The sequence below is a fragment of the Camarhynchus parvulus genome, chromosome 2, assembly GCF_901933205.1.
Source record: "Camarhynchus parvulus chromosome 2, STF_HiC, whole genome shotgun sequence".
In the NCBI taxonomy this organism is placed as follows: Eukaryota; Metazoa; Chordata; class Aves; order Passeriformes; family Thraupidae; genus Camarhynchus; species Camarhynchus parvulus.
In genome coordinates, this window is record NC_044572.1 from 70,631,838 (window position 1) to 70,655,179 (window position 23,342).

A 23,342-nucleotide genomic window follows, 5' to 3' on the forward strand; every position below is an offset into this window, starting at 1 on the left:
AGCAGATTGACTGAAATCTCTCTGGTTTTAGAGATGTGCGAATGGTTGTGAGAGAAATGCCTGAAACAAGTCGCTTCTGGAGAAGCTTTGAACAATAAAGAGCCTCTGTTTTCCAGTGAATTGTGCATATGCACACAAACGCTCATCCATAATGTGAATTTAAAATAATCCTGATGGGAGTGAGAGGGGGAAGGGACACATGGAAATAACTAGGCAGACTTTGACCCTTTGTGTCAGAAAACAAAGCCTTGTAGTTCAAATCTGAGATAGCAGCTCCCATTTGACGTGGTTTCAACAGACGTACACGCCTTCTGGCTTAAGCCTATCCCTAAAGGATACTAAGACCAAGCAAAGCCACCCAGCCACAACACGATGGTTTTAAGTGGAAACAAATGAATGGAATAGATGTAATTAAAAGTCCAAACTGAACTAGTCAAAACGGCTACAGTTTCACTTTACTAAGTCAGTGAAGGGCAGTAGTGGAGCATCTGGAATAGCTGTTTGGCATAGGGTCACTGCGAAGATGAATTAGGGTTAATTTTCTACTGGAGTGTAGGTCAGGCACTGTGCTGTGGCAGAGCACTCAATTTACTGGGTATGTTTTGGCCTACTTAGAACTTTAGAAAATAAATATTACAATGTTAAATTAAATATGCTCTGTGACAAGGACTTGCAACATTGGGAGAATGTGATTTATATGCAATTGGCTCATATATACCATCTAATATGATATGCACAGTGTAATGAAAGCTCAAGGGTCTGATCTGCAGTGCAGAGATGCTTTACAATCCTCTTTCAGGTTGCACATTGTTTTTTCTTTCTCCTTTTCTTTTTTTTTTTAATGACTACACGAGTTAATTAGTGGTTATGTACTCTGTCTCTTTGACTGGCCTAGCTTATCCCTACTAAAATAAATCTCTTTTCTTTCACTCTCCCAAGGATCATTACAACTTGAGCCAGCACTGAACAAAACTAATTGAAAGCCACCTGCTTTTAGGATCACCTTAATGAAAAATGAAGAAGTTAAGAAACAAAATTCAATCAAGTTTCTAACAGTCTTTAATTTCCTATTAATTCACACAAGTGCAGAGGCAGAAAATCCCACACATTACCCCTTTTGTTTTCACTGCTGGTCTTATCATCCAGTTCTCCTTACATCTGTAGAATTAGAAATTATTATTTTTGTAACCTAAATCTCCCATCATTCTTTAATGTGGAACTAATAGTTTTACATTTTAACTGCTGCTGTATAAAAAAAGAAATGTACTTGCAATAGCCTTCCTATTCTTTTTGCTAAATGTTTGGGTTCTTTTAATCGGGCAGGTCCAGATTCAGCAGAACTTTTATAGATGTCAAAGTCCACTTAAGCACTTACAGAAATGATCTAAATCTTACTGCCTTTGATGATGTTCAAGCACCTACAGAAATCTGGGAAAAAGGCTGAACACGCAAGACTGAATAGTTATGGATTTTGTGAGGCAGGGCCTTGGTACCCAGACAGGCAAAACCTCTCAGCACTTACTGAACCTCAGGCAGGTGACCAAGTACTATTGAAGCTGATAGGAAGTAAGCACGTGCCAAGATAATGCACTTTGCTACCACTGCACAGGAGCTCACAATTTAGTGGAGCGAGCAGGAGTAAAGGAAACATTCTTGAGATACCTTGATGGCTACGCTGTTTCTCCTAACCACTTTCACAGCTCATCTATAATTGTGAAGAAATAAACCTGGAAATGGTTAAGAGCGGCTGATTTATTTCCTGCAGGCCAGCCAGAGCAAAAAACTGAGAAAAGGGAAAAAAAACCAACAAAAGGGGAACAGGAGACAGATGGGACTAACGACTATTTGTGTTGCAGCAGGGCTTAGATGTCCCAGTAAAGCCTGGGATCCCACAGCGAGACGCTGTGCAAACATGTCAGTGAGGGTGTTCAGTGAAGGGGAGCTGCCTGTAAACACTGCAAGGGGAAGTCCCTTTGAAGTCAGCAGAGCCCAAGCATGCAAGAGGTTTGTACTTCTGGGCCATGCATTTCAAGCTGTATGATTAATTGCAGTGGAGTGTGCCAAAGAAGAAGACAGGCTCTCTCATAGAATGGCCACCAAAGATATAATGAGCTGAGGGGAAAAAAATAGGGTCACAGATAATATATTTGTTTTATTTAATAGTCTTCTGTTTACTTCCTGTGAGTGTAAACATATCATTATTTCTCTTGCTTCAAAAGAATAAGAATTCTATTTAGATGAAATAAGTTTAAAACAGAGCAGGTGACACGCAGTATGGGATAAATGTTACCTGCATGTAAATGTACGCTTCTCTCGTTGATTATAGTAATAAGATATGCAAAGAAAGATCAGAGGAATATAATTTGATCCTTTTTGGAAGCTACTCTGAAATCCATGCTGCGTGTATTGTGTGTGCATGCACAGAAGAGAAAAAAGAGTGAGGAGACACAGCACTGCAGAACCTTCCCAGAGATGGCAAATTCCTGCTGCTTTAGAAGTGAACTGATGGCTACAGAAGGTCAATGGACCTAGAAACAAGGTGAGTACCCCAGTTTGTGAACCTGCAGTTTCAATTATGCAATCATTGCTACAACACACAGAAAAGGCTTAAAAACAAAGGCATCGAGAAGAACGAAAGGAAGGAAAAAGTACCAGTCAGGAATAATTATCACAGTGTATAAAACTTTCCACTCCTTTATCATCATAAATTGCAAAGTTTTATTGATGCATATTTTATCACAGCACTCTTGCCATATGTGATCTGAAGATTCAGAGCCTGTCCCTGGGGACAACGGTACTGATATAGATAATCAAGAATTCCTTTTATGCTCCTCTCAACACAGCCACAGCTCAGATTGAAATTAACAACTTTTACAATGAAACACCAGTTTTCTGCCACAACTAGACATGACAGCTGGAGAGAGAGACCTGCTTATCCAGTTATTCCTTCAAGTCTCGGTTTCATTACAGCCATGAAGATGTAAACTAAGTACAAAGCAATGCGGACGGTCACTGAATACCAGAAAAATGAATCTGCATGCAACCTGCCACATGAAGAAATGGGAAGAGAAATGCTTCCAAATAAATCCAGGGATGAAAAGCAAAGATCAGACACAGTCCCTTAAAAAAAACGATGAAGAGAAATCCAAAAGCTTTGAACTTTTGCTGTGTTCACTGCCTAGACTAGACTGGGTGTTGCTTGCACACACGCATGTGCACACAGGAGTGGAACCCATGGCCAGAAAGAAACCCAGCATGGGGCTCTGTCCTACTTAAATCCTCCAAAGCAAGGATTTGACCTAGTGGAAGCACTAAGGCTGCTTAGAGTTGGTACTTATTCCTGGTCATTTTTTTAGCTTGACTGCTTCCACCTGCACATGGTCCCTCTTTCTCACGCTACTGAGGAGGGGGGCATGAAAGTTGTTTTACCCTGCTCCCCATGGGGTCAAACATCACTGTGGCATCTGACTGTCTTCCTGTAGAGCATTAAACAGCCAACATCTGCCATGTAGGCTTCTCCCTCTCATCCTATTACCAAGAGAGAACTGGGTATGCATTGTAGTGTTTTGTTTTGTTTGTTGTTGCTTTTTTTGTTTGGTTTGTTTTCGTTTTGGCATGACTTTGTTTTTGTTGTTTTAAATCTACATGCTGGGTATGCTGGGAAGGAAAACAAGGGCAGCATCTTGCTTGTGAAGGAGAAGGTGGTGGGGTTTTAAATGGTCATTAGTTTCTGAGGAAGTTAGTGCCAAAGTCTCAGCCCGGTTTCCCAGAAGGCTCAGCTTCCTGCTGGCTGCTAGAGCTGTACGAAAGGTGCAAACTTCACAGACTGTCACAGGGAGCTGGAAATGATAATGCACTGGAAAATTGCATCTGTTCCATGTGTAAAAGCAGTTCAAGTCCAGCTTTGAGCACTTGCCTACCTATCACAACATTTCAAAGGAGCCTGTTGCTTTGTTATATTACATGCTGGGACAATACAGAGCAAAACCTAGTCCATTGATCATTGGTTTATTGGGTTTTTTTTCCCCCTTTTTCTTTTCTGATTAACATCCTACAGCTTAGGGGTTGTCTCCAAACAAGGAAGTGCAGAAGAGAGGTTATCAATGTGTTTTGAAACATGTAAGTGGGCAAATGTGCTGTTAGAGATGCAAGGATGCTCAGGAAACATTGAAAGGCTATTGCACACCTTCAGGTTAGATCAGGAAGGAAGTACAAAAAGGCACATGCCACTTTTCTAGCCCCATGTCTTTGTCTTTCTACAGACTGCACAAAACAGTACTTCCACATTTCAATTCTGTGGATGAGCTCAGGCTAAAACACATGTAAATGCAAGCCCACTTTAGGGTCATTATCAAGTAAGACAGGGAAAAAGAAGGCTATGAAAGAAGACAGATATGTGGCAGAACTGCAGTGTAAGGATCTAATTGAAATCATCAGCAAAAAAAAATAGCACTAACACATTAGTTGGATGAGTCTTCAGGGGATAAAAATGAGAGGGCAGGACCTCTCACCCTGCATTAGGAGACTGTCATTTTCACTTTCCTTAACCAAGGAATGTTTGGAATTTCCTGCTCCTCATCCCACTGGAAGGGCTCATCTCACTGGGAAAGATGATTCCCAAATACTCAAAGCCTTTTGCATTCATGAAGGAGATTCTTTTTTAGGTTACTCATTCTGCCTTTCATTATGCTTTTAATTGACACATTTCCTAGAGTTCAGTATTATAGAATGAATTGGAAGGATTTAATAATGAAGATATTCTTCTGCATGAAGGACACTTTGGAGCACAAGTTAGATGACTGGGATTTCTCCAGTCTTGTGCACACACACACACAAACACACACAAAGAGTGATGGTTGCAACCCACTGCAACTACGAAGTCTAGATTAGCTAAGACTGTTTGACAGAAACGTAACAGTACCTATTATGTTTCCTTTCATAAGAGATTTAAGATAGAATATTTACTATGATCATACAATTTTTATATCAGATTGAAAAACAGAATTTCCATCTTGCAAGAAGTAATAGCATTTGGCATTTCTTCCAACTCAGGCTAAAAAGCCTCAAATAATGCAATTTATCGTTCCATGGAGTTCTTAAAAATCAGTTTAAAAAGGCAACAACTTTAACATCTATGGTACGATATGGGTCATCTCAAAGTTTTAGAAATAAAATGTTTAGTGTTAAGGAGTGAGAGGGGTGTGGTGATCTTGCTCCTTCACTCCAACTTCAGATGGCCACAGCTGAGAGCTGATATTCCTGATCCACTCATCTCTATCTGCTTATGGACCCCTCTTCCCAGACAGAATTAGAACCCCACCAGACATGAGAATCTCACGGTGTGGCTGTTCCCAAGAGGCTTCACACCAATGCAATATCTCATCCCAATTACAAAATGTAAATGTCAGACAGATTTTCCTGTGGAGCATTTTACTAAAGGATCTATTTTCACTATGAACATTTTTAGATTCAATGAACAACAGAAAAATACTTAATTGGATACTTTAGTGATCAAACCTAGTTGTTATTTTACAACTTGCTATTTTGAATCCTTTGAGTGTGACTATCAAGGCAGAATATCAGGTAAGAAGACTAGTATTTAACTTAGAATCTCAGTGTGATTTGTAAATAAGAAAGGACTTTGAAAAGCATTTGAGATGAATCTTTCTTAGCAGCCTCAAGTTTTAAAAGTATGTTTTATAAGCAACTCTTTTTATAATTCTTTTCATGGCAATACTGATTTAAAAAATTGTTTTACAACTGGAAATCAAGAAGAACACTGGAATACTTTTCTACAAAACTCTCATTAAGGTAGAGACCTCATTGAGAATCTGTGCAAGGTCTGTCCTGATGTACAGAATGACCAAGCCAGAGGTTGATGGGGTCATTTTTGTAACAGAACAGTAACATTAAATTCATTAAAAAAAAATCAGAGACAATCAAACAATCTAAAATCAGTTGCTTGCTACAAAGAGAACTCAGACCCTCTTTGAGTGAAATGTATTTTCATTGCACCAACATAACCCCATTGAAACCAGTCAGCTTGCATTATGGTATTAAAGAGCGGAGTAACAGAGACATGCCATGTTGTAAAAGTTCTTCACATCTTTCTTTGAAATAATGACATGGGTCATTGTTCCAGACACCAGTCTGTCCTTACACAGTAAATCCTGGGTCTTTAAGATAGATGGGTTGTAATTAGAACTAAAACATAGCCTATGGGGAAAGATCTTTCCCCACCTAAATCACATTGTTTTCATTGCTGTACTGGTGTAAATGGTATTTTTATGTATGTGTCCAGAAGAGAACTCAACTGCAATATTTCTTCTCTGCTGCTGAAATATTAGCATTAAAAAAGCAGTATTTTACAAAAGTCATATAAACACAGTGCTTCCAACACAATCAATTTTGTTGAAATTATTTTACACCATCCTTCATCCTTGAAATTATATCCCTTCCTTTGTGGACTGTTTGAAAACTTAAAAAATTCTGAACTTATTTGAAGTAAGACTCAGCAGTACATTAACTGGTAAAAATCAAAGTACTTCTTTTTCTCCCCAAGCCCAGAAGAATTAATTTTGTTGCCACTAAAGAAGAACAGGCACCCAACTTTTGAACAGAAACTGACCTAATATTTCTGAAAACCCTGCATGCAATTAGCTTCTTGTAAGAGCCATCTTTCAAGCAGTCTTTTTCTGCCTCTGAACTCCAAAAGCTGCTCATGAGATCCAGCAAAATTAGGATATTAATAGAGAACCATTTATCAAGCTCGATGGGTTTGTTAGAGGCACACTTGCCTAGTTAACCAACACTGTCAGGGTATCTTTTAAAGCAGACAATACTGTTAAGGGCCTCATTATTTCTACTCCAGGTTTCCCACAACAGTGTCTGTCCAGCAATGGAAGCAATGCTGCCCTAGGAAGGGGAAGGGGTGCTCAGACAGCAGAGGGTCTCCCCAGAAAGGGACCCTCCTTGGCTATGGGGTGGTCTGGTGGCTTCGACCCAAGATGTGGTGATGTCCAAAGGGACTCCTGGTACAGTGGGGTGTACCCCTGCACCCCTTAGTGGTGTGGGCATGTGGAACCACTGGTGAGTGTCCAAAGCAAAGAGGGCTGCTGCCCTCCTGATCCCAGGGACTGCAGCCCATTTCCCAGAAACTTTGGCCTAGGCTGAAAAGAGGAAAATGGCTGGTGAAATGGGATGGCAAATTCATGGTACTGGATTGAGAACCAGAGGCTGACTCCAATGTTTGGTTTTTCTCTTGTCTTTTTCCTTGATGGCCCACACTGTTCTCTGGGCTTGTTTTACATTCACTCTGCCTTGTGTTCAACAGCATTTTGGTTTTGAGATATATTCTCTTCAAGCAAAAAAGCTATTTTTTTTTCCATCAGAAACATATGAACTTCAACCTTTCCCAGGAAAAGATTTCTCAGATCAGGGTTCCTTTTTGGCACTGTGAGACACAAATCACAACCTTGACCTGTTCATTACTTAGTGTGATTGCTCTGACAGGTCTTTTGTCTGAGCTTTTCCTAAAGGCTTTGGTTTCCCACTTAAACATGATGATTTTGAAATCTCAGCTTTGACAAAACAGAACTGTGATCTCCCAGCTCCACTATTTGGACTGCAAGCACTATGTGCTTGTACTGCAGGGGATCTCCAATTACCTAACACACGCAGGCACCTCTAAACAACAAATTACAACTAATAATAGAAGTTTTACCTTTGTCTGGTGATTCAGTCTCAGAAAGCTAAACCTGATGTATTTTTTCAAGCACTCAGATCTACTCTGTTGACAAAAGCTAAAAAATTCTGTTGTATCAGCAGATTCAAAGCTAAACTCAAATATTGCTCTTATCTAGGCGTATAATCCCACCAGATTGTGAACCATTGGCTTTGGCAGTAGAGTGTCCAATGGCAGCAGAAGCTGTGCTAAGGCTGGACACTTACCCCACGCCATCTCTGCCTCCTTTTTCACCCAGACTCACTTGGCTATGCTGGCAGAACTCATTTACTGGCACCAGTACTGCACAAGTTTCAGATAAAGGAGCACCATTTTATGCAGTCCTATTCCTTAAACAATTAATGTCACATCTGTGACTTTTTCTAGTTCCAGGGTTTTATATAAGGCAAGAACATTGCGGTTATCTGATCAACTTATGTTGAAAATACCCCACACATGGCAGAGGACAAGAGGATAAAAGACTGTAAACATTGTGAATGCTGTGTCTTCCCCCTTTCCCTTTTTATTTCCTCTAAACATTACTGGAGAAGAATGTACTGCAAAGTCATAAATAAAGTATACTTGTCAGAAGCTATGATCTTAAAATATTCTAAGGGTTTGTTTGTGTTCTCTCCATAAATTGTTTATTGGTCAATATGGACAGAATTTGCAAATGCATCCTCCTTTGCAGTTCACTGATATTGTCTCCATTCTAAATACTTTCATCTAGTATTAAGCTTCCAAAAAACCCCCACTTTCTACCCTTTTTTCATTGATGAGAAATTTTCTAATGCTGAATGTTCAATTATGCAGCATTACGTTACCCTGTGTTTCTCATCCTTAAGGAGATGGTGAGCATTAAAGGACTGCATGGTTTTTAAAGTTACTATCAGAGGTATGGTTATTGTAGTTGGCTTGATGCTTTTTGAGTCATCTCCATCTACACAGCAAAGCAAATAAAAAGAAAAATCTCTGTAGAAAATAAGTTTCTAATTTATATTTTTACTTCCCTGTGTCTTGTTAATGTCACAGTAACAGGCCAACACTGTGAAATGGTACCCTGGTGAGCAAATTATTATCAAAAGAAGTTTATCAAGGCAGTGATTTCAGTGTCTGAATAGCCCATGAGGATACAGAACAGGAAAGATCTCTTTAGCCAGAGAAGACACAAACTTTTAACACAGAAACCAGACATTCTTCTAACTCTCCTGGAGCCCTGCAAAGCAAAATGGTCTTCCAATAAAACAATCATCATGCATAGGGTGATATTGTAAATCAGAAGTTAAGTATTTCAGTCCCCTCTAGATAGTTCCTAAAGAGGCAAAAAAACGCTGACCAGTTGACTTAAAAATGCTTTTAAATGCATGTAGTTGTTGATAGATTGGCTATTTACAGCTAGTAAGTCAAATCTGTTACGACATTTGGTAATTACCTCTTCAATAAATAACTTGATAAGTTCCCAGAGAAAAGAAGGCAATTTATCTCAGAATAAAAAGAGCTTTGGTCCACCAACTCTATGAGGACAATTTGATAGGTAACTGTAACTACATGGGGAATTGGATGCTCAGCAATCATTAAAAATAATGGGAACTTAAGTGTCCAGATCCTACAGCAGTTTCAAAACTCTTAGCCATGCTCTCCTGGGACAACTACTTTTTGCCCACTGCTAAGGTATTAACACTAAAACACTCAGAAAAGAAAGAGAACAAACTGCATAAAACCCCAGTGTCAGATGGTTATCTATGAGCATTTTACTGATGTTTTACTAAATTGACACAATGAAGAGGAAACCAGAACACCTTACAATTTATTTTTGATATAGTAACTATTGATGTTTCAACAAAATGAGGACTTCACAGCCAAAGGGTTCATTGGCAACAGGATTAAAGTGGGAACAGTTTTAATGGAAATGGATTTTTTGAGGCTAGGAATTTGTAGTAAAAAATTAACACCTACCTGCCACACAACCATATATGTTTGTTCTGCATAAACACCTGTACAGCCTAGTAGGGGATTACAGAAGTAATGCAGTGGAGCTCTTTCTCCCAAGGGTGAGAAACAAATGAGGTGGAGATAGCAAACAGTAGTAGGGAAAAGTTATTAGCTATACTGGGTATCACTGCTGTTAGCCATGGCTGATTCATTGCCTCACTAACAGTTGCCTATTTAGCAGGCTGTAATACAAATGAGTCTTTAATGGGAGCCCCTTCTCTTGCACAGAGCATCAGGACAGCAAACGAGGGCACTTGAGGAGCTACACGGGCCAAACAGGCAAAGAAAACAGACAGGCAGAGACTTACAGCTCAGTGTTGAGCTGCTCTCTTTTCTTCCTCTCCTTTGCTTCCATTATTACTTCTACACATTTGAATCTAGCAGCCAGTTCCTTTGTCCTCCACTTCATGCTGAGATGTACCCTGGGCACGAGACAGCAGGAGCCCACCTGGAAGAGTGCATCCTCAACCACAGTGTATTTAACACAACTCCTTTAGTGGCACCACTGAGCTCACCCTCACGAGGATTTGCCTTTCCCAAGTCTATACTACACACAAAAAAAAGGTTTAGCCATGGTTCAGACCAACATTTCTATACAATGGTTGCATTTTGTATATAGCCCTAATATCTACAACACATTGCTGACAGATGCCTTTCTCTTGGCGTATGGGTGAGCTACAATGAAACCATATAGAAATCTAGGAATATGATCTTTTTAACAACTCCTCCAATATTCTTTACTCACCCTGGAGACTTCTTGTGGGATCCAGATGCTGTCATTCCAATCTTTATCTGTTACCACAAGCTCCTCTGCTTTCTGCCATGCTCATTTACAACCCTGTGCAATAGTTATTTGTCTTCTTTTTGTATTAGTCTCTTTCCAAGCCAGAGCCAAATTCTATACTTGCAACCTATCAGATCTGTCCTTTTTTGTCTCTGTTATTCTATGAAGACATTTGTCATTTCTTTCTGTCTGCCTCACTATACAAATCCTGTTTTCTTGCCCTCCTGCAGCTTCTTTCTCTGTTCAGTCTCCTCAAGGTTTTGTTGCTATTATCATCATTTTGTCTCAGCGTGCTCTCTGTCCTCTTGAAGGCTGGTTTGACAGATCCTCTCTTGTCATCTGCTTGAAGGCTGATTTCAGCTCTTCCTTGCAGCACTGTGCCTATGTGCCTCCTCCGCTACAAGTGTTTAATGTGGAGCTTGTTCTACCAGAGCTGCTCCTTGTGGCCCTTCCTCCTGAGGAGCATCTCCAAGACAGAATGTGTGCAGGTCTGTGGGCCACAGACCTGGTCTGATAACGTCAATAGCTGACTGCTGCCTTTCCAACATGCATGGCAGCCCTTCCCCTTGTCATGGTCAAGGATGTGCACTAGTCATTTGACAGGATCTCCTCTGGGTGTTCATGGGGTGCCCAGAAAAGATGGTGTTTAACCTTGCTATTAGAATAAATTTACCAACTTGTGCTCACTCCTCATGCATTCATTGCATGGAGACTGTCCATTTCCATACCCCTTCCCGATGGAGACAGAGCAGCAGCTCCTGTTAGGAGGGGCGATAGCTGTTTGCTGCATGCAGCCCTCCTTTGACATTGAAAGAAATTGAGTGTCCAATTAAAACACACAGGAACCACTGATACACAGTGTTCCCATACTTCCCTTTCTGGGAAAGCATTTTTCTGTCCTTCATAGGTCCTTCACAAGGCCTGCAGATTTCCTTTTTATTTCTCCACTCTCTTCCTTAAAAACACATTTTTGCTCTGAAGCCTTAATATATTACACCTGCAGGTCAAGTAATACATAATATTTACTTTAATGGTTAATGTCTTCCAGATTATGCATGGATTGGAGGATGCTTGGGGCAAAACTTCAAATTTTATTTGAAGGTAAATGCTTCTTTTCATTAAAGAAGCTCCCCTTTCCAGAAGTCAGTCTTCTAGATCAGACAGAGAGCCACCATAACTTCACCTCTTAAAGCCAGTCGCTCCTCTTCAAAAGTATCTTAAAATTTAAAAAATGGACTAATTTCAGCAATGGGCTAAGCACATAGAAGGTACTCCATAATCTAGTGAAGTACCTACATTATTCTCAAGAGATATGCCAGCTAGTGATCTACTACTGCTATTTTAATTTATGTTACATCGTGATTGCAATTCTAAATTAAACTCATACAGGCAAGAAAATTTATAGTTAAGCCTTTCCATCAATCCTTAACTTTCTTCGCAGTAACAAAGTGACATATTGCAAGGGCTCTCGACTGTGTCTCACAATACCTAGGCATGTGCAAAGGTTAATTACTGTATTGGATTTGAGTGACAAGGCTTTGCTGGTGGGGGGAGCTACAGGGGTGTTTATGTGAGAGCCGCCAGAAGCTTCCCCATGTCCATTACAGCCAATGTCCACTGGCTCCAGGATGGACCCACTGCTGGCCAAGGCTGAGCCCATCAGCAAAAATGGCACCATCTCTGGCATAACTTATTTAAGAAGGGGAGAAAAAACCCTTGTGCAACAGCAGCCAGAGAGGAGAGTGAGAACATGTGAGAGAAATAGCTCTGCAGACACCAAGGTCTGTGAAGAAGGAAGAGAAGGAGATGCTCTAGGCATTGGAGTAGAGATTCCCCTGCAGCCCCTGGAGGACCTGAAATCGAAGCAAGTGGATGCCCAAAGGTGGCTGTGACCCCCATGGGAAGCCCATGCTGTAGCAGGCTCCTGGCAGGATCTGTGGATGTATGTAGAGAGGCCATGGTGAAGGTAATCTATGCCGCTAGGATTTGTGATCCTGCAGGGCACCCACGCTGGAGCACTTCATGAAGAACTGCAGCCCATGGGAAGGCCCCACACTGGAGGAGTTTGTGGAGAAGTGAGTCCTGTGGGAGGCACTCCATGCTGGAGCAGGGGAAGAGTGCTAGGAGTCCTTCCCATGAGGGAGGAGAAGCAATGACAATGTATGATGAGCTGACTGCATCCCCAATTCCCTGTCCCCCTGTTCCACAGGGAGGCAGAGAAATTTGGGATGAAGTAGAGTCTGGGAAGAAGAGCTGCGTAATAAATTAAATTGATTTCCCCAAGTTGAGTCTGTTTTGCTTGGTAACAGTAATTGGTGAGGGATATCCCCTGTCCTCAACTTGACCTGTATTCTCTTTGTATTTTGTCTCACCCTGTTCAGCTGAGGGAAGGGATAGAGTGGCTTTGGTGGGCACTGGGGTCCAGCCAGGGTCAACACACTCCAATTACACAGACTCATTTTTTACCTTTGATTTGCTGAAAGGAATCATGTAGAAGAACTCAGCCCTGGTGTGCTTTCTTTCTGAAAACTCTTAGCACCTCTTGGGCTATGCTTTTCGGATGCTGCATAGCTCAACAGAGCAAATCCTACACCTTTCAGTGAGTACTTGTTCCATTGGCCATCTGCACAGATGCAGGAAGGGCATCAGATCTTCTGAAAAAAGTAAAATCATTTACAAAAAGGCCTTACTGAGATACAAATCCACATGTTTTCCCCAGGGGCCCCATGGCAGCCCTAGCCAGCACTATTTCTTCCCTCTTTGGTGAGGACATGAATTAATGGCATGGGTGCAAAAAAGCATCCCAATGCTCTCACTGTCAGAAAAAACAGAAGATGGTAAAAGGAGAAAACCAAGAGAGAAATTGAGAAGGCAGCCCTATTATCCAAATACCTCTGTGTTTCACTGGTTCCTGCTTAAGCTTTGACTGGTTGTGGTTTGGGGTATCAACCCCTGAATGCTCAGGTTTTTGAAGACCCATTACAAAAATCATCAAAGTCAAATACATTTAACATACAAAATGCATTTAGTAGTGTACCTTGAATTTATTTCTTAGCATATGAATTATACTTGTGTTTTTCAAAGCAGAACAAGTAGTTTAAAATTTGAAACTGATTGTGACTGCGTGAAATGCTCCTTTCATCCATTCATTCTGTAAATGAGGACTTGAGTCAACTCCTTCACAACAGTTACGGCTTCTCAAGTCTGCAAACACTTTTCAAATGTGAGCTCTATCTTTTGGAATGCCATCAAGACATGCTTGCTAGTGTTGTAGCTGGTGAATTTTAAGTGTTTAGCTTTCAGATGAAATGTATGTAACTATGTTAAAAATTCCTCTGAAAAAAGTAGGTCTTATACATGCGTTGCTGTCAGTTTTCACAGTTCTATCCTTTTTTTAATTACCCAAGGCATTCTGATTACAGAGCTACAAAGTAATCTATTTAAAGCTGGGTTTTACAGTGATCTAATGGGCACAAAAACCATACGGAATTAGAAAACATTTACTTCTCTTCCCCTTCCTCTTATATTGCCAAATATGTTTAAATCAAACTTGTTTTAAAAACAAATATTCCCAGGGTAAGGACTTTCATATCAACTTCTGGCTGTTTCTGTTGAATTAGAAACCTCTGGCAATTTTTTTCCTACTGAAATGTAAATGATGACATATCGTTAACTAGGAGCATTACACCACTAAAATACTAGGATGTGTCTTGCTTGCCTCAAACTTCCCTCTCCTTAAGTGCAATGCCTTAGAGGCAGCAGTGTTTAAATGGTACAAAGTACTCTACCAGCACCAGCCTGAATCTTTATTTAGGAGAACAAGCTTCACATTCTTCCCTGCTAACACAGTATATGGAAATGTTCGGCTCCTCCATAAAGCACACTCATACACGATTACTGTCTACCCCAAGGTACAGCACTGACATGACAGATTCATGTTCCCAGCTGTGACATAAGGGCTCTTTGACAATACCACAGTGAAAGCCCTATTAAGAAAACATGTGCCGGACCGTGCATCTGATGCAGTTAAATGCTATAAAAGATTTTCCAGGTGTTAATGAGTTGCATGAGCAGAATGAAAATGAGGGGGATCCATGCGCTTGGAAATTCTCAAGGAGCAGGACTCAGGCTCTCAGAGAGACGGACAAACAGCGCTTTATAAGCACCACTGGCCACGCTCTGCACCTGACCATACGAGGTGATGAGCGACCCCGACTATTCACTGGGGGAACTGTTCATTGAGGATCCTTTGCATGGGAAAAGACAGACTTTCATGTCTTCCTGCAGTTTACTACATCCTTTTTACTTTGCTCTATTTGGGAAAAAGCACTAGTTATTTTCCCCCTTTTAAGCTTTTGATTTTTTTGTTCTAAAAAGAAGGAAAACATTATGCCTGTTGCTTCTTGTTTTTAGTTTTATGAGGGATTCAGCTTGACTCAGTATAGATAAGAAATTGTCATTTAGTTCATGTTAAAATATCACTACTTAGAGTTTATTTTTAAAGGACAGAGAGACAGTGTGTTGAACACTTTGAAAAAGCAGTGGTTGAAATTTTTCAAGGCAATGATGACGCCTAATATAAATTCCTTTAAGATATGTATAAAATCCTATGTATGGGCTGCCCTGATAATTTCAACCACCAATACTTCAGAGTACGTGCATATGTTATTTTGTTCAACAGCTACCTACAGGAGAAATGTTTATTCATATAATCTGTTGATAAAAGATTGTTTCATTTCTTTAGCATGTGTGAATTTTCTGGTTACTCTCCTTGAGGAGGTAAGTTGTTTTATCTATATATGACAGCTACAATGAGGGAAGGCTGCAATGCAGACTGTTTCATGCTGTTGTGACCATAATCACAGCCTTAATCCTGGCATACAACTGTAGCTAAGGAAAAAAAAAGATAATTTTGTCATCATGCTAATTTCAGCCTGATTTTCTGAAAAGGGGAAGCTCCCAGTAATATGAGAACCAATGGAGTGTCTCCTCTCAGGAGTTAATTTAGAACCACCCATTTTATTTCCCACAGAAAAGTCAGTACTATTTTATCTCTCATTTCCAATCTAATATCCCAAGTTGTCTACCCACTCTTCCCCCGCCCCAACAGAGTTACTTAAATTAACTTGGAGCACTAAATTTTCTTAAAGGCGTAAGAAGACTAGGTGGAGAGAATAAGCAAACCATTGTTGTAACACATTGACACAGATTCTTGAAATTGATGTCTTAAGGGTTAAATTCCTCTGGCTTGCCAGGTGTTCTGTGCAAATGCTGCATTCATACAATGTAGTATCTGACCATTTAACCATATGTCAAACAATCTTTGCTATGACAACCAGATGTAGACATTGCCATGGAATGAAATTATAATTTTATTAATTACCCTTTAATTAGTTGATACAGGAGAGAACATGCAGTAATTTAGTCATAATTGGCCTGACTGAGACTCAATACTTAAAGGGATGGAATCTGTTTGTGAGACTACTTGTTATGAATAACAATTATGTCTGTGACAATGCAATTTTATTATGAAGATGTACTATGCATTTCAAACAGTATAAATTTGTATTAAGGATAGGTATAAGATAGTATCCATGATTGAAGCTACAATTTGATGGAAAATATTTTCCTTGAATAAAAGTGTATAATCCTCTGTGTATTTTGCTACACATTATAACAATACAAGAAAGACCCCTTACCAAACTCACTGTGATGACCTAAGCATGCTTTCAATGCATTTTATTATAGAAATGAGGAGCCACTTGCACTTCAGGCTCTTTGCAAAATCTTTTTAGCAATCTTCAAATTATTCTAGACTTTAATATGATATTTGTGCAAGGGGTGCACCATGCAAATTTTTTGAAACACTTTTTGACAAAACATTGTAATCAGAAACTTGAGCAGAGTCTCTTATGTGATCACATGTCACCACACCTTTTGGATTTTTGTAAGCAAGTGGAACATCCCTAGATTTCTCAGACTACATAGATGCAAATAAAGTTGGCAGCATCCCTCTCTAGACTGTAGCAATAGGTAAATGTCTTGAAGACATTCTTTCAGCACAGATTGCTGTTAAATCAGGAATACTCTTCACAGACTGAGTATTGAGTATCACTGTAGTAGGACAGAGCACATTCAACACTTTAATAAAAATGCTTGTGAAGTGGATCTTAACGTTGGCCCTTACATACCCAGTTGTTAAGAGATGTTTTTGCCATTCTGGAGCCATCATTCTGTCCTTGCCCTTCTAAACTCTACAACCTGAGAGAAGACTGCAGTGTTTTATATTAGTTTTGTACTTTTAGTTGGACAACATGCCTCATGTTTTCACCTCTTGTCTTTCCACAAAAATCTCAGAAAGCGCAGGTCAAAACCTTCAGCAAACACAGCTGGAACAAAATATAACCAACTGCTTTACTTTTCAGAGCTGAATGAAAGCTCTTTCCTTCTGTTTTTTCTCATGGTGGGTAGCTGTTATTTTTTTGCCTGTGCAGTGACAGAAATCATACTTAACTGAATTACTTTTAAAACCTTGCCCAATTACAGCATGTTTATTTATTTCTTTATGATGGATACACAGGCTATAGATATATAGATGTCTCCAAGCCAAGTAAGTGTTTCATGTAAATGTTGTAAGGTCAAGGAAGTTATACGAATGGTAAGTCTGTTTCCTTTTAGAAATCCTTCTACCTTGCTTAAATGACTATGGGCTGCTTTCAAAGTTGGTTTTTCCTTTTCTTTTTAAACACAACATTCTTCCATCCTTTCTGATGGTTAATTCACTATTATGCTTCTTTAGCACAAATGTGTATATATATGGAAAAACATGCTATATAGGAAAGCAAAACACCTTTTTGCCTAGGGTGCCATCTTCCAGTTAATATCAGTAAGTCATATTCTGCTGCTTATAAGTGCATCTTGCTCAACAACTTATCACCACCTCCAGTACAAACACTCACAGGTTGTATCTTCCTGCTGTGTCACAGGGAATAGCTAACACAGTGTAACAAGAGATCATTTCATTAGATTACCATGAAAGAATCAATGCTGCAAGGAACTTGAGCTGAACAGGGACACAATCACACTGTTAAAAACTCGAAACAGTTTACCATTAAAGCCTTGTGTGACTGCCTGAGAAATGTCTTAGAGCAGCAGAAAAGCTGGCACCATTAGCTTTCATCCCTGCTGAGTTGGCAATAAAGTACACACATAAGTAAAATGCATTAATTGGTATTAGTCAATCTAGTTAAAATGTTCGTTCTCCAGGCTTCTTCAGATTTCATTTCCATAAAATAGGATTTCTATAAGTCTCATAATTTGATTTTGTCCAGCCCAAAATGATATTGACACAGTGGCAGCAAAAGCACAATTACACCCCAGCTTTACAAAGGTGCTCTCTATCTAAATAGACTGGGACCCACGTGCTCCCAGTCTCTCTGTCTCTCTCTCTCTCTCACACACACACACACACACACACACACACACAGAAAAAAAGCAGCCCACAGAAAAAAAGAAAACCTGTGGAAGAGGAAAGTGATGCATTTTCCTATCATTTCCCTAATGCTATTTTTCCTCCCTTTCCCCCGTATTTTTCCTACTGTGCACTACTGATTACTGCACTTTAAGATCAGAATGAACAATTAACTGCCTAATTATTCCAGTCACACCAAGCCACAATGAAATCTTTATTCAGTGTTTACAGCAATCTTTGGCAGAGACTGTCTTGCTGTTTTTAAACCAAGAAGAACTGCTCCCTTTGGCTCCCTTCAGCATCAGCTGCCTGGGTTTCAGAGCTGGATGCCAATAATCAGCCTCCTTTTTCTCTTCCAAAGTGGCTATTTTTTTTTTAAGGGTGAAAAGACCTATTCTCATCAACTCCCCATATATTCTGCCTGATTTATGTCCCAGCCGCTGGGTCTCTTCCTTCCGTATCTTTTACCATTTGTGTCCCCCCGCACCCCCTCCGCGGCGCCCGCCGAGCCCCGGAGCCCCCGGACACCCTCGGAGCCGCCGGGCACCCCCGGGCAGGGGGGCGCTTCTTCCTCGGGAGCCCCGAAGAAGGGGCGGGAGGCCGGGTGGGGGGGATAATTTCCATCTCCGGCTGTACAGCATCCACACACATCCACACACGCACACCTTCTCCCACAGTTTTCTCTCGTTCTGCCGAAATCTCGGAGGAGGCTCCCCGCCCCGGGAAAGTTGCAGGGAGCCGCTCCATGCCCCGGGCGGCTCTTTCTGCCCACTGTCCGTCTCTCCGAGCTGCTCCCCTCTCCCGACGGGCAGCGGCGCCGCCGGGATGGTCCGAGCCCCGCTCCGCCCTGCGCTGCCCGGCTCTGCCCGCTCCCGCGGCCGCACCAGGGCACCTGCGGAGCGGGGGAAGCTTGTCCCAGCCAAACTCCAGAGTGACCCGGGGTGGGCTCGCTCCGTTCCCCACCGCCTCCTCCTCGCCCTCTGACCGCAGCTGGACAGCCAGGGGGTCGGGGAAAGAAGAAAAAAATTAAAATAACAGGAGGAACAACTAAGATGAAAAGAATACTAAAATACTAAGGAGGAAAAGAAGAAAAAGTAAAGGAGAAGAGGGAAAGGAAAAAAAAAAAAGAAAAAAACGGGGAAAAAAGACAGAAAGAAAGAAAGGGAACAAAAATAAAGAAAATAAGAAAAGAAAAAGGAGAGGGAGAAAGAGGGGGAAAAGGAAAAAAGCAGAAGAACAAGTCCGCGAAGGAGAGGTCGGGTTACCTTGCAGTGTGGAGGAGCTCCCGACTGCCTTCCCGGCGACGGGACTTCCCTCCTCCGCCGGGTGCGCCCCTCACATCCCGCGCCCCCCGCTCCGTGCCGCGGCGGGAGCAGCCGCTCGCTCCTGTCCCCGGCTGCGAGAGACGCTCGGGCTGGGGGGACTGCGCGGGGCGCACGGCCGCGGGCGGAGGAGGAGGAGGAGGAGGAGGAGGCGGAGGAGGAGGAAGGAGCCCCGAGGCCGCCCCGCTCCCCAGAGCTGCCCGCGGGAAGTGGCCGCCGCTGCCCCGGCTCGGCTGCCCGTGGGTGTCGCGGCGGGGCTAACGCTGCCGCGGGGACCTGCGGGAGGCGATTGGTGCCGGAGCTGCGCCCTCCTGCGCCGCCCCCCGCCCTCCTTCCCGGGGAACCCCCCGCCCCAGCTGCGGCCCCCGGGCTCCACGCAGCCCCGAGGCTATGGGAGAACAATCCCGGGTGTCCCCTCCGCGGGGCTGGCTACATCTCGGGAGGATGCCAAAACGCACCGCATTGGCTGCTGAGGTAGACAAAAAGTGACACCGGAGAGGCGAAGCGGTCCTTTATTTAACTAAAAGGGTACGGAGATGAAAGCTGAATTTCTTTGGAAGGCTCGATTTTAGTTAATAAACATGCTGAGACTAATGTCAGAGCTACTTTTATGAGGGCAAACAGTAGAGTTTCCTGGAGGGTTTGTGTAAGACTTTGGAAAAACAACCAAATAATAAAGGGGTTTTACATCCACCTTTAAAGATCATTTTAGTGTTCATAAAAGCTGCCAGGCTTGCTGAAATACTCCCCATCCACAGAACAACAACTGCAAAGGCAGCGGCAGGACAAGGCATCCTTTCTGCCAACTAATTCGTCTCGATCTTGACCTGAAGCAACCAGGAGGGCAGGTATTTCTTATCCAGCATTCCTGTGCTAGCCTTCATCTTTCTGCACAGAATGGGAAGGCAGCAAACTTGCACCAACTTTGATGATGTGTATGTATGAAAAAGAGAGGGAAACTTGTCCACTTGGGTGTGAGGGGGTTATTACCTCTCTAATAGCTCCCTGTAGTAATAACTCCTTTTTGCTGCCAGCACACAGCCCATTCCCTGTCTCAGTTAAATTGGTAAATCTCAAGCAACTCCACTAAGCAGAGCTGTGCCCCATCAGTCTGTGGCCAAGCTGGTGAGTGGCAGTAGGAGACTCTAAATCTCATTATCGATTACCTGGGACACTGCCAGTCCCACAACAATTAGATCTTGAGATGAGGATTCAGATTATACAGTCAAGATTTGTTTTGGGTGGCTTTTTTTGTTTTCTTTTTTTCTCTCCAAATTTGCACTAATGATTATTTGCAGAACTAAGGTCTCACTGGCTAGTTTTCTGGTCCTGCATTTTTCATATTGATCGTAACATAGTCATTTCAGCATTACAGAAGAAAAAAGGGCAGTCAGATCTCTGGAGAGAAGTTGCTGGAAGTTTGAATGCTGGCAAAGTGCCCAAAACAAACGATGAATTACAGCTATGATAAATGAATACTTGGGTGTGTTGGGAAGCCATACAATGTTCTCCCAGTTTCCTCTATCTAATGGTCATCTTTGAACTCATCCTCAGGCTGATGGAACATTTTTAATGCAGCAGTTGGAGGAGGCAGGAATGGCCTTTGTCAGCATTACTGGTCAGCCACAGACACTCGGCACACTTCTGACAAAAATAAGGCAAAACAGACCCCCTCGGTACCATTTTTTCTAATACTAAGAATACTTGTAATAACATCTGGAAAAGTATCAGAACACCATTACTACTTTGAGTACGATTGCAAGAGCAATGACCTCTTGCTAGAACTGACCTGGTTACTGAATCAATGCACGTACTTCTTGTAGTATTTGTGCACATCTCCATTCCTCTGTTTCAACATGGTATACTTGGAATAAGTCTGATTGCAATGTTAAAGGCTAAATAGATGCCACTTGAAAAGTTTGCATTTCAGTTTCAGTGTAGTCTGTGAGTTTGTTTTTCTTCCCTGAAGTTGGACTGCAGCAGGGGGGGAAAAGTCAGAATAAAATCCTTATGACAGCTTTAACAGAATGGCAACTCTAATGGATGTCCTTTGATTATTGCATGGTACTACAGTACCATGAAAATAAAATGCAGTACTGTCTATTGTTTAAGTTTATAATTTAGGATTAATATATAGTACATAAGGCAGCACTCCTATGTGACTCAGAAAACACAAGAGAATTCTATGATACACAGAGTAAAGCACTAGAACAAATCCATGCATTTAATAAATGAACTTCTCAGTTTCACATACCCAGTCAAATGGGTTATCCAAACATTGTGTTTACTAAAGCAGATGTGGCTGCACACTTTAAATTCTGTCTCATGTGTTGTCTTCTCTCACAGGGACATGATTCAGGAATGTGCCTGTGACTTATCTTTTCTGAGACCTGTGCTACACAGTAAAATAGGAGGAACTTACATTTTCACTGTCTCATGCTCCCCTCCCAGTACACAGATGAATCACAAAATCTGAAGAGTGCTTTCCTGTGCCTCTGAAATTGGAGTTGAGAGAATGTGGGAAAGAGTGTGTTCATCAACTCACCTGTCGCAGCATCGCATGTTTTCAATCACCAGGCTTTTTCAGGAAAAATGAGAGAAGGTTTCAAACATTCTTATGTGAAATGCACATACAGAACAGGTGGATGAGGAAGTGTCTCACCTCCTTCCCCAAAAACATGAAATAAAATTACAATTTTAAATGAAAAAAAGGAATTGAACTATTAAACCTTACATGAACAATAAAAATCAATTGTTGAATCTAGAGCATTTATTAAGCACAGTTGTGATTAAGTGTCCTTACATGAAAGAAGTGAACCTTTCATCTCCAATACTCCCTGCCACCATACTATACATAATTCTAAAACCATACAGAATAAAAAAATACTAGAAAATGCAGCATGCTGAGTTGTTTTAAAATTTAGAGGCTTTCTGAGAGATGAAAGAAGCATTTTGCTATCACTGTTTGAACAAGAGAATTTTGTATGCTGCAAGGTATTTACACTGTTCTCCTACAAGGAAGACTTTGAAGATGAAGCATTATATATGGATATTGCTTATGTGTTCATATAGCTTTCTGTCACGCAGGACTGAAACAAGACATGAGTTACAAGTTACCTAAGTGATGGAGGAGAAGGAGCAAGAGAGGAGAAAGCACGAAAACAACTATTTTCCACTTTTATGTCATTGCATGTCATACAACAGCTTTTATGTTTTGCTCTTATACCCCTGCCTCACTTTATCCAGCTCGGTTCATAATTCTTCTGACAAGAAAAGAGGGTTTGGATTTTGCGGGTGTGGACTGTGCGTGGCGTCACTTTAGAGGTGGCTAACAAGAAACACTCTTTACAAATACTAGAATGGTATATTTGCACCAAGAGATGTCAGAGAAATTGATATGATGGAATTTTTGTAGCACCTCTGTGACTTTTTAGAATAATGGGTGTTTATTTCACCATTGATTTGCTTTTGTAGTTGATCACTACTTAAACCGTAGTGGTTTGTACTGTGCAATAAATCACAGCTTTTTAGAATACAACAATTGTTAAGGGCACTATAGAATCCATTTGAGAAGGCAAAAAGTGTGAATATTAACTAAGAAAGATTCCATATACCAAACAATAAAAAGAATCCACGACCCAAAAGCAGTAAGTTTCCAAAGCAATAAAACAATATTGCACATTGCTGAAGAAGTGACATAACAAGACAATGCATCTATAACAAGAATGGTGAAAGGAATATGTGCGGTCATAAAGTCACATCCATCTCTGTAAAATGTTACTAAACCAGTAATAGGAATAGCTTTCAAGTTGTCATGTCCACAGGGAAGAATATCAGCTGTACTTGCAGCCAAGAAAGCCCAGGCTGTTACGTGCTACAGTGGTGAAACTCCTGAATGCTGTACAATCTGTTCAAAAAGCACGTATGCACACAAAATCCAGTGGGGAAATTAATAAGACTTCAGTACAGGACACAAAAACATGTATATGGCTGAACCTGCTCTGCCACATGTGTACAGATGTACGCCAGAACCTCTCATCCAGCACACTC

At 41.3% G+C, this 23,342-nt stretch overlaps 1 protein-coding gene across 1 annotated transcript in view; it reads right to left on the reverse strand.

The window, feature by feature from the left end:
• Nucleotides 1-19,578, reverse strand: part of CDH20 (cadherin 20) — a 118,764-nt gene extending 99,186 nt beyond the window's left edge. The window contains exon 1 of the mRNA XM_030971625.1: nucleotides 19,236-19,578. The gene's annotated coding sequence lies outside the window, so the exon portion shown is untranslated. The remainder of the gene's footprint in view (nucleotides 1-19,235) is intronic.
• Between the last annotated feature and the right edge of the window lie 3,764 nt (nucleotides 19,579-23,342).